Below are 11770 nucleotides of genomic sequence, written 5' to 3'. Positions count from 1 at the left end.
TTTAGATAGATGGCTGTGCAGTATGTATATTCATTGTTAATTCTGAAACACATACATCATTAAAGTATATCAGACAGTGCTCTGCATATTTCTAGCACCTCAAGCATAGTGCATAATTTACGATCTATCTCTATGCGGATGGGAGTTACAGAGCATTCTCGCAGTCTTGGGATAAAATTAGAGACTGAAAGACCCCCTTGCACTCTCTTTGACGAGCCCACACTGTAGCACCATTTCTGATTTAAACTGCAGCTGACTAGAAATAGACTGCTACATTGGTGAACGAATGGAGCTAGCAGAGTCCACGCCCATACAAGTGCACAAGATTTCTCCAGATGCGCCCATGTTGGGGAGGTTAGCACCCCTTATTGTTGTATAGTAGCAGATTTGAAATTGTTGTGATGTAATAGCAGACAGTTAAGAAGAACAAGAAACGGGTGATTTTTATGCATGGTGGAGCTACAGACGGATAGGGTTGACAGCATTTTATGTAAATTAACTACACCATCAATTTTAAAGTATTGTTCTAGTGTCTGGAATCAGCACCAGGAGGGTGTTGGTAGAGAGAACATAAACACATGTGCTCCTAAGGCTACACAGTTCTGCACATAAAACATGCTATAATGTTGGATTGCTTGAGTTTCCGACCTATCAGAAATGTGGAATGCGGTACTGATAATATTCCAACGTAAGAAATATATTTCCAGCACATGACATCAATCCTTCTTGCAGGTTTCTCTATGATAAGCTATGGTAACAAACTGTAAAACGAAAAAACTACTTTCTTAAAACAGTGGCTCTGTGTGATACATGCACAATATAGCTTTCCAGAGATGTATAGCGTCCACTGTTCACATCCAATCACGGTTCAGAAATTATACTATGCAAACATGAGTCCTATATAAAATGATCGTTAGTAATGGCGAATGCCTCTTACAAGGAAACAAACGCATAGCAGCAGAGTCTTACATGTGTAATTACAAGTCATGCCACCACTAACTCTGCCAAGCAGATATACACACATTGATTGCACTGTCTCACAAACACCTATCCCTAACTTAGAATCATCTTAGTTATGTAACTAAGTGCACCCTGACTCCTGGGGGGGCCTGCAGAGACGGCGGCGCTGGATGGCAGGATGTGCCCCTCATTAACGATCACTCGCTTAAACTATATTCCACCGATTTCACCAACCAATAGGACGTTGCGAATTAAAAAGAACCACCCCATCCGTGTGAAGAATATCGATTTAATTAATTTGCATAAATTTTTTATATCAATGTGGTGCTAGAGGTTCAATAGTTAAGGGGAGGATGTGCTTGAGTGGGTGACATGGAGCCAAACAGCAGGTTAAGTACATAACACTAGGTTAATTCGCACAATTTTTATGTAAAACGCAGTACAGTAGTTTAAGGGGGTGGGTGACAAAGAAGAATACGCCAGAAATGCGGTTCAAAAGCATGTGAAATTCGAAAAGTGTACCAGAAAATGATGGGAGGACATAACTAATTACTTAATTTGGTATCAAAGGCGGTACAATAGTTTAAGGCAATGGGGAAGACATGGAAAACCACTTAACAGAACAATAGGTTAAGTGCTGACAAAGGGCCGAACATTAAGTTAAGTCACCCAGAATACAGTGCCGAACTTTAGGTTATGCAACATGTTTGCCCCATGTAATTACTTCTTACAAGACCTACATGTTTCCAAACAGCAGAGAGTGATGACCAAGAGAAATCCAACCCTCATAAATTGTTTTTTTTTATGTATAAGCAATATACCCTTGAATTTTCTGTTATGAGATCCTTCCTCTTCATCAAGGAATCACCAATTTCCATGTGTTCCATACACTGCCTTGAATCCCCTAAATATTAAATAAACAATATTCCAAACATTGTCTAAATTGTTTAAACAATATTCCATACATAACAATCGATTTTCAGACAAATTCTTTAACTAAATAAATGAACTATATTCCATACACTGCCATAAATAATTAAATGATATTCTATACATTGTCAAAGTGTTTAAACAAAATCCATACACTGCAACAGAATTCCCTCCAAACGACCGATCAATTCCCGGGAAGGAGGGTCAGAGGGATGGGGTTTATCAGAGGGGGAGAGGTTAATTAATTGATCAATTTAATTAAGTTGTCAATCAAACTGATAAGAGTGAGAGCGGGTATTCCAATAACTCCGACCTGAAAGTGTACCTGTTGCAGTGAGGGGGGAGGTTTCCTGAGAGGTGTGGGAGGCGGGGAGAGCGGGGGGAGCAGGGTCAGGGGAACAATAGGTTAAGTGCTTGTCAATCTAAGAAGAACAATGGGTTAAGTACTTGTCAATCAATGGAGCACAATAGGTTTGCCCCTGTGTGCATACCTGCACCTGATGTAGGCAACCCCCACTAACAAAATGCACCTATATGAAGGTTGTTCCACTACTTGCATGTAATCCACATATGGCTACGACAGCTACACAGAGAAAATTTTACAAGAGGATTTCACAAGGTAAATGTGCATGACCTCCTTTACAAGATCCTCTGGTATTATTTCTGCTATCGTAACCTTGTCTGTGGCATCTATTGATGGAAACTAATAAGGTGAGGCCGCCAATTGTGAAATTCAGATTCGATTCATACTGCGCATAATAGAAGCTCATGGTCAGAGGCGTAATGTGGCAAAGCACCAAGATGCACTTCTCAGCCGTTGTCGAGAAAATCGACAGTTAAATGAAACCGTTGCGGTGAAATACTCTTTACGATTAATAACTTTCTACAGCGTCGTGGCGCAGCGGTAAGCGCTCGGGTTCGTAATCCGAAGGTCGCCGGATAGAATCTCGCGCCATGCAGCCTTTTTTTTAGTATTTGTTTTTTGCAATTCAAATGTGTATCCACACACACACATTCGCGGCAATCAGTTGCAACGATTATGCATATAATAAGTTGTTGAAAGTAGTTTGTCGTGGAAAAACTGGCGACTTCGAACATCATTATGTTTTCCGCAAACAAAGTTGTATTTCACAAATGTTATTAATTGTCTTCATAATGTTTTCCACGTATAGTTAACGGAAGACATAGAAACGATATTCCGAAACGAATACGTATAGTGTAAGTCAAACGTTCGATTTAGAATAGAGACCCCACGAATACAAATTTGCTGTGGCAGGTATGAAACATGAACTCCGTTACTCGCTCGTTACACTTGAAGGACAGATGTTGAATGGGCCGAAACGAGCCGCCGCATAACAGCGTAGTTGCCTGCTAATTTCAAAAGAAGGTAGATACGGTCCCTAGCGCAACTTATAACATCGTCGAATATCAGTGCGTACGTGAGAGCTTTGGTACACCCTGTTAAACAAACGGAAAAATGGAGACGGTACAACTAGAGAGCGATCCGGGCCCTTCGCATGAAAGTGATGTGATCGAAGAAGATTCTATATACAGTGAAGTGGCGAAACAACAATTGAAAGATGCGTTGGTGTATTTTGAAAGCCTCCTTCGTAACAGTAATCGCATCGCAGCAGAACCGTCATCATCAATCAACGAAGAAGCCATGGTAATTGGGGAAGAAATGTTCCCGAATACGCTGCAAATGCTCGTCGAAAACACCCTCGTTCATGATGAGGAACTGATAGGCATTAATGAAATCGACGATGCGCTCGATGTCGTGCTGTTTTCTGCTCTCCATGTTTCTATGATAACTATCACTCTGGTTCGTGCTATACCCCAGCTACTTCTGGTCACTAATTGTTAATTATGTGCAAGAATATACCGAACTTTTCAATAAATTGTATCCACTTGAATATTATTTGTGATATTGTGTTTTATTTCAAGTATTATTTTTCCACGACAAACGACTTTGAACAACTTATTATATGCATAATTGTTGCAACTGATATATCCACTTGTATCCACTTGAATATTATTTGTGATATTGTCTTTTATTTCAAGTATTATTTTTCCACGACAAACGACTTTCAACAACTTATTATACGCACAATTGTTGCAACTGATATATATGTATATGTGTGTGTGTGTGTGTGTACCTTTTAATTACGAAAAACAAATAATAAAAAAATGTTGCACGGTGCGAGAGTCGATCGGCGACCTTCAGATTACGAACCCGAGCGCTTACCATTGCGCCACGACGCTGTAGAAAATTATTAATCGTAGAGAGTATTTCACCGCAACGGTTTCTTGTAACTGTCTATTTTCTCGACAGCGGCTGAGAAGTGCATCTTGGTGCTTTGCCATATTACACCTCTGGCCATGAGCTTTTATTATGTGCAATATGAATCGAATCTGAATTTCACAATTGGCGGCCTCCCCTTGTAAGTGTTCCACAAGTGTTCATTGAATTAAATGTGTAATGTTTCACAAGTGTTGATCTAATTAATTTACGAATTCCAAAAACCGTTCACTTATTTCATATTTATCAATTTTCTTCTTCTTGGGGTAAGTATAAGACAGGATAAATGTAGTTTCTTCAGTATGACTGGAATCAGGAGTTGCACCAACGAGAATTGAAGAATACGTCTCGTTTTCTCTTAGTTCCAAGATGGCACCCTGACATGATTGGCACAACTAGAAATAACTTCATTCTGTGAATCATTTGACAGATAATTCACTTGTAAATGTTTTCCAGCTTCTTCTCCTTGCTAACGTGTTTTGCAAGAAGTGGATCATAGTGACTCAAGAGCATTAATATTCCACGGAAATAGTATTGGATCTCCAGTTTTGTGTGATGAACCTCTTTGACCATGAAATAACGGCACATCAAGTAACAAGAGAGTTCCCATGTAAGCTGGCTATTCTGCGGACGAACAAATAAAAACCTACCTCTTTGTTTCCCATCATCAGCGTGGCCAATGCACGTCTTGCATGTTGTTTCATTTCTTCACTTTTACGTTTCTTCCAGGACAACTATATACAAATAGAAATATTTTAATTTGAGTTTACTCTTGAATGCAAAATATTTTCTGTGTACTGTATATGGCAAATCTACCAGATTATAACGACATTTCACAGGTGTTGGCATATGCATTTTTTGTGGAAATGTTTTGGTAGGATTTCCAACACCATTTAAAGAAAGCGCATCTTCGGCTCCATCACAAGATTGTTTCAGTGTACTATGTCTAAAGAAAATATTCTGCATTGAAGGTTAAACACGAAATAGAACTGCATGCAATTGTCCTATATGATTCATAAAACTGAAGAACTGAAGTGGAAAGGAAAAGCTAGTTTAGTTATGCTGGTGCTGGGGTACCGTTCTTTTATCTATTGTGTGATACAAAATTTGTTTTCCAGTAGCAGTCTGATATTTAACTTTGCACCCTGGGGGATGTGAACTTTGAGAGACTTGGGCCCCCCATGAGGCTTAGGCTCCGAGAATTTTGCCCCTGCCTCGCTCTCTCGTCAGCTGCTTCACAATCTGTGCAATGTGCAGAGGGGCACCATCTTGCATAAAAATGATCCTACCCACACATCCACAGCGTTGAAGGGTTGGAATGAAGCTTGTGCGCAAAAGACTCTCATAGCGTTTACCAGTGACGGTATAGGTCATAGGACTCAACTTCTCGAAACAATACGGTCCTACAATTAACGATACCGTCAACCCGCGCCACACAGTCACCTTTCCAGCGTGAGGTGGTATTGACTGATATGCGCGCAGATTTTCCGTTGCGCATATTCTGCAGTTCTGCATTTGAACATGTTCTTGGAGATGGAAATGGACTTCGTCTCTCGACAGAATGTTCCGTGGCCATTCATTGTCAACTTCCATGCGATTAAGAAATGCCAGAGCGAAGTTTGTCTTGCTAGCAGGTCAGTAGGAAGCAACTCCTAAACATGGATGATTTTGTATGGATAGCGATGTAGGATGTTTCGTATCATTTTATGCACCGTGCTTGCGGGCATGTCCAACGTTCGCGCAGTTCTCCGCCCACTGAATGTTTACATATAAATACTCTACCTCTCCTGCAATACTGTGGCCATACTTCGACAGACGTCGGGTAGACTGCTTTCCTCCCTCTGCGGCGCTGCACTTCAAAAAACCCGTCTTTTCGAATTCAGTGATCATTTACTCCACACCCTTAGCAGACATCGGACCAATGCCTTTTTTTCATACCCTTGAATGTCTGGAACTTCTGAAGGGCTGCTGGCGCACTATCTCCTTTCTTGTAAAAGAGTGCACGATCCGCCATAGAGACCGTCATTTTGCGTGCCTCCAAAACTGAGGAACAGACGTGTGCCGCCTTTCTGTTGGTGTGCATATTTCTGACGCTTAGAGCGCCATCTCTTGGTCAGATTTTCGTCGTTTTTTTTTCCGCCACGCTTTCCACTACATCAATTTGTTCAAATTTTCTATCATGCTGAGTAGTGGTTCTCTTTCTACAGTGTTTCGAAACTGGAACTTTAATAACGAACATCCTTTATGTAACTAGTTTCTGAGAGCCGTACCTATAGATGAATATAAGAAGGGCGGGAAAGAGTTCGTCTAACACATGCCACCATTCTATGTGCTGAGGCCATACTTTTGGTCTTCCATTTATCTAAGTTCCCTCGTTTCTGCTTCATCACTAGTCACTTAAGGGGAGTAGGACGTCAAACGGGCCGACTTGGGGCAGAGGAGGCATCACAGGACATTTTAAATTCCACTGTCTATACTTTTACAAACAAAATTCATAAAACTTTGTCAGCATCACCAGGAAGGACTCAGGATTCACACTCATTGCAGTGGAAGTTCGAAATTTTTCTTACGTGTGAAATTTCATCATTTTTTCACTTCTAATGGCTGCATTTGTTGCTTTAGGTACACTTTTCTTCATAAATTAGAGAGATTCTTCGATGAATTTTGCACATCATACATACCATACTCACAGGTGTATGAAACTCTAGAATTTATCCAATTTATGAAAAAACGAATGAACTGTCTTATTTTAAACTTCTTGTTTAGGAAAAACACAAATTTTCTAGTTAATTACCTCAATTTTTACCACAGTCTTTAATAGATTTGGAAAATTCTAGAGTTTCATACACGTTTAAGTTTGGTTTGTATGCTGTGCAAAATTCATCGAAGAATCCTTCTTACTTATGAAGAAAAGTGTACCTATAGCAACAAATGCTGCCATTAGTAAGTGAAAAAAATGATGAAATTTCACATGTAAAAAAAAATTACTTCGTTATGTTTTCGAGCTTCCATTGCTATGAGTGTGAATTCTGAATCCTTCCTGGTCATGCTGACAAAGTTTTATGAATTTATTTGTAAAAGTATAGACAGTGTAAATTAAAATGTCCTGTGGTGCCTCTCCTGCTCCAAGTCGGCCCGTTTGACGTCCTACCCCCCTTAAAGAACTTGAACTCGTTATGTACGACTATTTCATACATTTAAACTGAATTTGCCGACTGCATATGCGCTCTAAGCAACCATCCGAGGGAGAGTTGGTAAACGACTAAACAACTGCCTGTGGAGGAGACCAGTCCGTTAACTTCATTCAACACGCGCTACGCGCCACGCTGTTCGTCTGACAAAAAACGTCACTCAGACCTATTTTGTGGGAAATTTCGTTCTCTTTATTTTCATAAATAGTCAGCATTCTGAAAATTGTGTCATCTCCGAGTTATAAGCGAAAAACAAAAACAATTTTTCGAGTTTTCCGTTTTTGACCCACTTCCGTGCCGATCAATTTTTCGTGTTTTTTTTCATTTTTGACCCACTTCCGTGCCGAAATTTGAAAATTCGGTCTCAACACCCTCTAAAACATATAGAAAGCTTGTCAAAAAAAAACTTCTTCAAAACTTTCCGCTATTTGGCCTTTTTGAGCATCATTGTACTGGAGTATGATTCCGGCAGTTGAAAATGGGCTTGTCCGATTTTATTGCTCAGTTTCTTTTCTACGAGTACCTGTAACTGAAATTAGTTATTTAATACATACATTAATTTTCGTGCTCAAAAACGGAAAATTTTTAGTTTTGAGTTCGCACGAGTTTTCATACTGCTACGTTTTTTCTCTTTCAGTTTAAAAGAAGTATTCGTTAAAACACTTGCTTCACAAATACTATAATGAAAAAGTATGATCGCATATAACTTACCGTTGATTACGTTTCAGGCTACATCTACATGGATACTCTGCAAATCACATTTAAGTGCCTGGCAGTGGGTTCATCGAACCACCTTCACAATTCTCAATTATTCCTACCTCATACAGCGCGCGGAAAGAATCAACACCTATATCTTTCCGTACGAGCTCTGATTTCCCTTATTTTATAGTCGTGATCGTTTCTCCCTATGTAAGGCGGTGTCAACAAAATATTTTCGCCTTCGGAGGAGAAAGTTGATGATTGGAATGGAATTTCGTGAGAAGATTCTGTCGCAACGAAAAACGTCTTTCATTTAATGATTTCCAGCCCAAATCCTGTATCATTTCTGTGACACTCTCTCCCATATTTCGCGATAATACACAACGTGCTGCCTTTCTTTGAACTGTTTCGATGAACTCCGTGAGTCCTATCTGGTAAGGATCCCACACGCACACCGCGCAGCAGTATTCTAAAAGTGGACGGACAAGCGTAGTGTAGGCAGTCTCCTTAGTAAGTCTGTTACATTTTCTAAGTGTCCTGCCAATAAAACGCAGCCTTTGGTTAGCCTTCCCCACAACATTTTCTATGTGGTTTTTTTTTTTCAATTTAAGTTGTTCGTAATTGTAATACCTAGGTATTTAGTTGAATTTACGGCTTTTGGATTAGACTGGTTTATCGTGTAACCGAAGTTTAACGAGTTCCTTTTAGCACTCATGTGGATGACCTCACACTTTTCGTTATTTAGGGTCAACTGCCACTTTTCGCACCAATCAGATATCTTTTCTAAATCGTTTTGCAGTTTGTTTTGATCTTCTGATGACTTTATTAGAAGATAAACGACAGCGTCATCTGCAAACAACGGAAGACGGCTGCTCAGATTGTCTCCCAAATCGTTTATATAGATAAGGAACAGCGAAGGGCCTATAACACTACCTTGGGGAACGCCAGAAATCACTTCTGTTTTATTCGATGACTTTCCGTCAATTACTACGAAGTATGACCGCTCTGACAGGAAATCGCAAATCCAGTCACATACCGGTAACTGAGACGATATTCCATAAGCACGCAATTTCACTGTGAGCCGCTTGTGTGGTACAGTGTCAAAAGCCTTCCGGAAATCCAGGAATACGGAATCGATCTGAAATCCCTTGTCAATAGCACTCAGCACTTCATGTGAATAAAAAGAGCTAATTATGTTTCACAGGATCGATGTTTTCTAAACCCATGTTGACTGTGTGTCAATAGACCGTTTCCTTCGAGGTAATTCATAATGTTCGAGTGCAGTATATGTTCTAAAATCCTGCTGCATATCGACGTTAACGATATGGGCCTGTAATTTAATGGATTACTCCTACTACCTTTCTTGAATATTGGTGTGACCTGTGCAACTTTCCAGTCTTTGGGTACGGATCTTTCGTCGAGCGAACGGTTGTATATGATTGTTAAATATGGAGCTAATGCATCAGCATACTCGGAAAGGAGTAAACTGTTCGAATTGTAGCATGAAGGTTCAAAACATTATGTTACTTTGTAACATAGTTCAAGTTTTTTATGGCATTGGACAGTCAGCTCTAAATATAACCTTAAATGAATTATTAGGACACATTTCCACACTCCACAGAATAATATACTCAATCTCTAATTATCAAGGAGACGTTTCGTTTACAAGCGGCGACTTGCTGCTCTGTTCTATTTTATTATTATTATTTTTTTTTAATCATGGGCTAAAATCTCGACACAAACTTTCTAAGTTTAGGAATGTTTATGCCTATTCAGAGTCTAAAGATACAGGTTTTTCTTTTGACAAATGGCATGAATGAAAAATTTTGGGCACCTTGATGTTTTACACTTTTAGAAAAGGATTTGTGACATACAAAACTGCTCATCCTGTTGTGTCCTCTATGTCCAGTGTTCATTCCGTGATCACACTGTAACGCTCACCATATGACAGGAGAGGAAGCTGTTCATAGAAGTCCACAATCTCAAAGTTCCGCGTCGTAAAAATATTAGGGTTGTTTTACTGGAAGGCGTTGCTCCTGCTGTCAGAAACGGCTGTGAATGACTCTCTGAATCTGATGCATTCGAATTCTCATCCAATCATTGAACCGAGCGAATTGACACAGTGGTTAGCACATTGGTCGTGGATTCCGAAGGACAACGGTTCAAACCCACGTCAGGCCACGCAGATTAAGTTTTCCCGTGAATTCCATACATCACTCCAGGCAAATGCCGAGAGGGTTCCTTTGAAAATGGCACGTCCGCTTCCTAATCGGAGCTTGTGCTCCGTGTCTAATGACCTCGCTATCGAAGGGACGTTAAATCTTAATCCCATTCTTCTTTCGACCAGTCTGTACTGTTTTTGAGATACCGGCAACAGTACTCTTGCCGGTATCCTCATATACGATCAATCAGTGACATGGGATACTTCTATACTCATGAAAAGTTTTGCTAGAATATTGCGCCTTATTCATTTCTGTGGTTTTTACTGTGATGACAACATACCTTTGCTCCAGCGGACATCTTGGGTGTTGACAGTAGTTGTAGCTTTCTCGTAGCAAAACATTATCTTTTACAGTGTTTGGTAAGCAGATTTTATCACTTTTTTAAAATTCTTTCAGAAACAGGAGAAATGTAAATTACAAAAGCCCCTTATTACCACCACAGCTCGCAAAATTATTAAGAATGACTTAGAAATAAAAGAGAAGTGAAACCACGCTGGTTGAGAAATCAAGAAGACTATGCTGCTCACATTTTGATTGGAATTAAATATTAGGAAAAAATATGAAAATCTGCAGAGCGCTTCAAGATTTGGAAGTTCATCGTCGTACGCAGGAAAAATGCTGTCAGGACTTCTGCGCTAAAAGTGATGTCAATTCGCTTCAGTTTGGGGGGGAATCTAACTAGCAAGCGATTTGTAGTTTCCCAGTATGTTTTGTCAAAAAATGTGGAACGCTTCACGATTTTGCGTGTCATCCTTGCGCAGGGGCCATGCTAATCTTCTCTGTATCGTTCCAATTTTAGTATATGTACTGCCGAAGCAAGTACAGGTACGTGAAGTTGAATTTCCGTATATATACTTACATGCTTCTAGTAAAAGTATGTTCTAAAATTAGTGAAGTATTACGTATCGGCATTTCTCTTAAAAGTAAGATAGTGGTGTAAAAGGTGTAACGTTTGATGAGACACACTATGTTCTATGTATTTACTGGAATTTCGTCTCATCACTGGAATGTGTAGAGAAATTATTAATAAAGTTTTGTCGCCTTGTGCCCCTATATTCGGAGCCATTGCGCCTACCACGCCATCTCGTAGTTACTGCGTCACTCACACTACTTTGTGTCGTCAGTCCTAGTCGTACTGTCCGTAACTTGGGAAGGGAAGAATACGTGACGATAAACATGTGCTTCGAAATGAAGTTTGGATGTTAATAGAACTGTTGTTATTAGCTAAACGGTAATTTAACATTTCATTCATCTCACAGTGTCAAGTTACCACCGAAACTGCAAGGCTATTTTAAAAGAGTTAATTTGTAGGCTAGTACCCTCAGTAATTTCTCTTCTGTTAAACAATTATATTTTTTAAACTTATTATTTGTTCATCATTCTTTAAGAATCTACATGTAATCGGCGTCAATATTAGCAGTCTAAAAAGAAGTTTTTAGAACAGCATATCTGTTAGCATTTCTTTATGT

At 39.6% G+C, this 11770-nt stretch overlaps 1 non-coding gene across 1 annotated transcript; it reads right to left on the bottom strand.

Moving 5' to 3' along the window:
• Nucleotides 1-11017: 11017 nt before the first annotated feature.
• On the bottom strand, nt 11018-11124 carry LOC124546259. Its single transcript, XR_006967670.1, has one exon. It is a non-coding gene; the product is annotated as a U6 spliceosomal RNA (small nuclear RNA).
• Between the last annotated feature and the right edge of the window lie 646 nt (nt 11125-11770).

The sequence above is a fragment of the Schistocerca americana genome, chromosome 8 (genome assembly GCF_021461395.2).
Source record: "Schistocerca americana isolate TAMUIC-IGC-003095 chromosome 8, iqSchAmer2.1, whole genome shotgun sequence".
In the NCBI taxonomy this organism is placed as follows: domain Eukaryota; kingdom Metazoa; phylum Arthropoda; class Insecta; order Orthoptera; family Acrididae; genus Schistocerca; species Schistocerca americana.
The sequence above is the reverse complement of the archived record's forward strand: the minus strand, read 5'-3'. Positions and strand labels throughout refer to the sequence as shown.